This window comes from Suncus etruscus, chromosome 15 (assembly GCF_024139225.1).
Source record: "Suncus etruscus isolate mSunEtr1 chromosome 15, mSunEtr1.pri.cur, whole genome shotgun sequence".
In the NCBI taxonomy this organism is placed as follows: domain Eukaryota; kingdom Metazoa; phylum Chordata; class Mammalia; order Eulipotyphla; family Soricidae; genus Suncus; species Suncus etruscus.
The window spans coordinates 75,358,583-75,364,314 of NC_064862.1; the positions used below are offsets into that span (position 1 = coordinate 75,358,583).

The 5,732-nt window shown below is 44.3% G+C and overlaps 1 protein-coding gene across 3 annotated transcripts in view; it reads right to left on the reverse strand.

Moving 5' to 3' along the window:
• MEPCE (methylphosphate capping enzyme) overlaps positions 1-5,732 on the reverse strand; it is a 372,004-nt gene that overhangs the window by 9,889 nt on the left and 356,383 nt on the right. The window lies entirely within an intron of this gene.

Below are 5,732 nucleotides of genomic sequence, written 5' to 3' on the forward strand. Positions count from 1 at the left end.
CCTGGCAGGCACGGGGGACCATATGGGACACCGGGATTCGAACCAACCCCCTTTGGTCCTGGATCGGCTGCTTGCAAGGCAAACGCCGCTGTGCTATCTCTCCGGGCCCATATTTTTATATCTTGATAGAATTGAAGGGGAACTATATTACATGCACATCATTAACAATACAGATTTTCTTTATTTTATTTATCAATGATACACAATTTTATCCTGTTGGTTAAAGCTACAGAAAAATACTTTGGCCTAGAGAGGTCAGTATAGGTTAACATAATTTGAATCTAAATGCTGGGGAAGTGTCTTACTGATAGGCTAATCTGAATACTCTTTATTTTGTTTATTTTTGTTTTTGGGCCACACCAGGTGATGCTCAGGGGTTACTCCTGGCTATGCACTCAGAAATTGCTCCTGGCTTAGGGGACCATATGGGACGCCGGGGATCGAACCAAGGTCCGTCCTGGATTGGAGGCATGCAAGGCAAGCGCCCTACCGCTGCACTACTCCAGCCCCCATGAATACTCTTATTTTTAAAATGTATTATTAGTTTTATGGTTTTGGGACCACAACCAGCAATGTGCTGGGGTTACTTCTGGCTCTGCAGTCAGGAATGAGTCCTGGTGGTATTTTGGGGACCATAGGTAGGCCTCATGCTAGGCAAACACCCTTCCACTGTACTGCCTCTCCAGCCCAATATTTTATTTAATAAGTTAATTCAGCACGTATAACACTTATAAACAAATCACAGTAAAGTGAAAATATATATTATAGATACATGAAGGTATCTATAAAAACTCTTACCACCTCCAGTTGCCTAAGTTTTCATTCCCTGAGGTACTTGTATTGGTTTTTAGTGGTATTGATTTCTAGCGTATTCTACCAGTGACAGCTTTGAGTGTATAAATATATAGGCATATATTAAAAAAAAATCAAATGAGGGACCCTCCCCCAGTCAACTGGCAAGCTGGAGACATAGTACAGGCATTGGTCTTGTAATTTAGCCATATCAGTTTGTTCCCTGACATCACGTGTAGTTCCTTGAGTACTGCCAGTGGTCATTCCTGAGCATAGAGCCTGAATAGCTTCTGAACACTGATAGGTGTACTAGTTTGGGAGTGCTCTCAGAGCATGCAGTGCTGAGAATCAGACTTAGGACCTTGCACATGCCAAGAATCTATTCTATCCTTCTGAGTCTTATTCCTGGACCCTTACTATATATTTTTTCATATATGCTTTCTACATATGCTGTGTTCTTAAAATGATTATAAAGCTCTGAAAAAGACTGTTGAAATGCAGTGTTGCAGTTAATAGCATGAGCTTTTTTTTTTTTTGTCTTAGTTTTGGGGCCACAACTGGCAGTGCTCAAGGGTTACTGCTGATTCTGTGCTCAGGAATTACTCCTGGTGGGCTCTGTGGACTATACAGGATTCTAGTGATTGAACTGAATAACATGAACTTTTTTTTTGGGGTGGGGTCACACCTGGTGGCACTCAGGAGTTACTCCTGGCTCTGCACTCGGAAATCACTCGTGGCAGGCTCTGGGGATCATACGGGATGCCAGGGATTAAAGCCAGGTCCCAGGTTGTTTGAGTGCAAGGCAAATGCCCTACCACTATCGCTCCAGTCCCATGAATAGCATGAACTTTTATATTTATTTATATTTTTGGTCTTTGGGCCATACCTGGTGATGCTCAAGGGTTACTCCTGGGTATATGCTCAGAAATCATGCCTGGCTTGGGACCATATGGGATGCTGGGGGGTTGAAGCAGATGCCCTACTGCTTGTGCCGGGAGGTTGAAGGCAGATGCCTTACTGCTTGTGCCACCGCTCCGGCCCCAGTATGAACTTTTAAATCATGTTCAAAGCTTCATTTTATAAAAATATCTCTAAATCCTTCTAAACCTGTTTCCAAGTATAAATAACTATTTCATAATTCATTATGAGAATTAGATAAGATGACATATGTAAAGGGTAATGTATACAGTGATGGCTAACCTTTTTTTGTTTTTGTTTTTGGTTTTTGGCCACACCCGGCGGTGCTCAGGGGTTACTCCTGGCTGTCTGCTCAGAAATAGCTCCTGGCAGGCACGGGGGACCATATGGGACACCGGGATTCGAACCAACCACCTTTGGTCCTGGATCGGCTGCTTGCAAGGCAAACACCGCTGTGCTATCTCTCCGGGCCTGATGGCTAACCTTTTTGAGCCCGAGTGCCCACACTGCCGCACAAAACCAAAGAATTTCCTCAAAAGTGCCAGCACGTCAATTAAACCTTAATAAGAAGATTTTAGTATCTAAAAACTATGTGGTCCGCTCATGCACCTTCCCGCGTGCCAGCTGCAAGGCCTTCACATGCCACCACTGGCACGTGTGCCATAGGTTTGCCATCGCAGGTATAGAATATCTTGAGTAGGGGCCGGGTGGTGGCGCTAGAGGTAAGGTGCCTGCCTTGCCTGTGCTAGCCTTGGACGGACCACGGTTCGATCCCCCAGTGTCCCATATGGTCCCCCAAGCCAGGAGCAACTTCTGAGCGCATAGCCAGGGGTTACTGGATGTGGCCCAAAAACAAAAAACAAAAACAAAAACAAAACAAAACAAAACAAAACGAAAAGAACATCTTGAGTAGATAGCTTCAGAGGAACTAGTTTACACATAGAATGAATGTATTGCATTTTTAGGACTTGATTTTCTTTGGGATTTATGCTGGTTTCAAATATTTTTGAGTTATGAAGTGAGAATGCTAGACTCTAGAAACATTGGAAATTTACTTCTCTATAAAAACCAAGTAAATGTAAGAGATAAATTATTTATGTATGAATATGATGTTAAGAAAAGTTTTCTAAGGGACCTGGATACAGCAGCGAGGGTGTTTGCCTTGCATGCAGCTGATCCAGATTGGATCCCTGGTATCCCACATAGATCCCCTGAACACTACCAGAAGCCCTGGGCATTGGCAGATGTGATCCAAAAACAAACCAGAAACAATTTTTTGTTTTTGTTTTTTTGGGCCACACCAGTTTGATGCTCAGGTTACTCCTACCTAAGCGCTCAGAAATTGTTCCTGGTTTAGGGAGACCATATGGGATGTGGGGGGATCGAACCACGGTCCTTCCTTGGCTAGCGCTTGCAAGGCAGACACCTTACCTCTAGTGCCACCTCGCCAGTCCCAGAAACATTTTTTTTTTTTTTTTGGTTTTTGGGCCACACCCGTTTGACGCTCAGGGGTTACTCCTGGCTATGCGCTCAGAAATCGCCCCTGGCCTGGGGGGGACCATATGGGACACCGGGGGATTGAACCGAGGTTCGACCTATGCTAGTGCTTGCAAGGCAGACACCTTACCTCTAGTGCCACCTTCCTGGCCCCGAAACATTTTTTTTTAACAATTTTTTTTTTAATGCATTGGGATCCTTGACATCGGACATCTGTAACTTATTTGTGTATCTTGTTTTTTATATTTGGCGACATCTCAGGTATTCAGGACTTACTGCTGTCTCTGTGCTCAGGGATGACAGAGTGGTGGGGCTTGGAATCCTTTGAGGTGTTGAGATTCGAACTATGTAGCTTTATACAAGGCAAACACCTTTCCGTTGAACTATTTCTCCGGCTCTATTTATGTTTTAAGCATTTAGGAGAACCTTGTTACCTTGCTGAAGAAAAGTTTTAAAACTGATCAAACCCTACTCTTAGTACCCTGCTACTGTTTAAATTTTTATTACTACCACATCACTTACGAGGCATGGTTCTTGCTACTTCACATGTTAATGATTATTGTTGATTTTAATGTAACTCATCCCCTGGTACATAAGTGGCATTATTAAAGAGGTAAAAGCGTTGTTAGAAGGAGAAAAAAGGGGGCCGGGAAGGTGGCGCTAGAGGTAAGGTGTCTGCCTTGCAAGTGCTAGCGTAGGACGGACCGTGGTTCGATTCCCCGGCGTCCCATATGGTCCCCCCCAAGCCAGGAGCGATTTCTGAGCTCATAGCCAGGAGTAACCCCTGAGCGTCAAACGGGTATGGCCCAAAAACAAACAAAAAGAGAAAAAAGTAGTTCAGGGCTTATAAGCAAAGAATTACCTAGAAAGACATGGAGAGAAGGACCTTGGGATAATGGTGGATTTATTTGTTATTTTGTTTTATTTTTATAATGGACATTGTTAGTAGTATTACAAGTATAAGACAAAATTATTAGTAACTAGAGGTAGACTTGGTGGGGGATATGGTAGGAACTTTGAGGGACTTTGGTGGTAAAAATGAACATTAGTGAAGGGATGGTTGTTGTGAATAGTCTATTAACAACAATTTTTTGGGGGGGTTTGGGCCACGCCCGGTGGTGCTCAGGGGTTACTCCTGGCTCTGCACTCAGAAATAGCTCCTAGCAGGCTCAGGGGACCATATGGGATGCTAGGAATCAAACTCAGGTCTGTCCTTGGTTAGCCCTGTGCAAGGCAAACGTATGCCCTACCACTTAGCTATTGCTCTGACCCCATCAACAACTTTTTGTTTTGTTTTGTTTTTTTGGGTCATACCCGGCAGCTCTCGGGTTGCTCCTGGCAGGCTGGGGGACCATATGGGATGTCAGGATTCAAACCACCGTCCTTCTGCATGCAAGGCAAATGCCCCACTTCTAAACTATGTCTCCACCCCTATTTTATTTTATTTTTTAATTAATTTTTTTTTTGGGGGGGCAACCCGGTGACGCTTGGGTTACTCCTGGCTATGCACTTTGAAATCGCTTGTGGCTTGGGGACCATATGGGATGCCAGGGGATCGACCGCGGTCCGTCTTAGGCTAGCACCAGCAAGGCAGACGCCCTATTGCTCTTGTGCCACTGCTCTGGTCTCATCATCAATAACTTTTTAAACTATCTCATGGTAATTCAATTAAAAAACATTTTTTTTAAAAGGAGAGGCCTGGACATTGGGGAGAAACCATGACCCATCTACTTAAACACTACAATAAACTTTAACTTCCTTTTTTGTTTGTTTGTTTGTTTGCTTTTTTGTTTTTTTTTGGGCCACACCCAGCTGTGCTCAGGGGTTACTCCTGGCTGTCTGCTCAGAAATAGCTCCTGGCACGAACCAACCACCTTAGGTCCTGGATGGGCTGCTTGCAAGGCAAACCGCTGTGCTATCTCTCCGGGCCCAAACTTTAACTTCTTAAGCAAAAAAAATGTTAGTGTACTATTTTTGTTTGTTTGTTTGTTTTTGGGTCACAACTGGCAGCGCTCAGGGGTTACTCCTGGGTCTATGCTTAGAAATCGCCCCTGACAGGCTCGGGGGACCATATGGGATGCCAGGATTCGAGCCACTGTCCTGCATGCAAGGCCAGAGCCCTACCTCCATGCTATCTCTCCGGCCCCACTATTTTTTTTTTTTGGCTATACTCGGTGGTGCTCAGGGATTACTCCTGAGCTCAGGAATCATTCCTGGCAGACTTGGAGGACCACATGGGATACCGGGGATTGAACTCAGGTTGGCCATGTGCAAGGCAATGCCCTATTCGCTGTAGTGTACTATTTTATTTTACTTGTTTGTGTGTTTGTGATATGCCAGAGATCACACTCTGTTGAGACATTAGGGATCCCATAAGCAGTGTTGCTGGGATTTTATATGCAAATAATAATGGGGGGTGGTACCAGTATTGAATTTGCTGTTTATTTTTGCAAGATAGGTGCTGTGCCACAGAGTTATCCTTGAGCCCTGGAAGTTGCTGTGTGCAAACTCTGTTTAAATTTCTA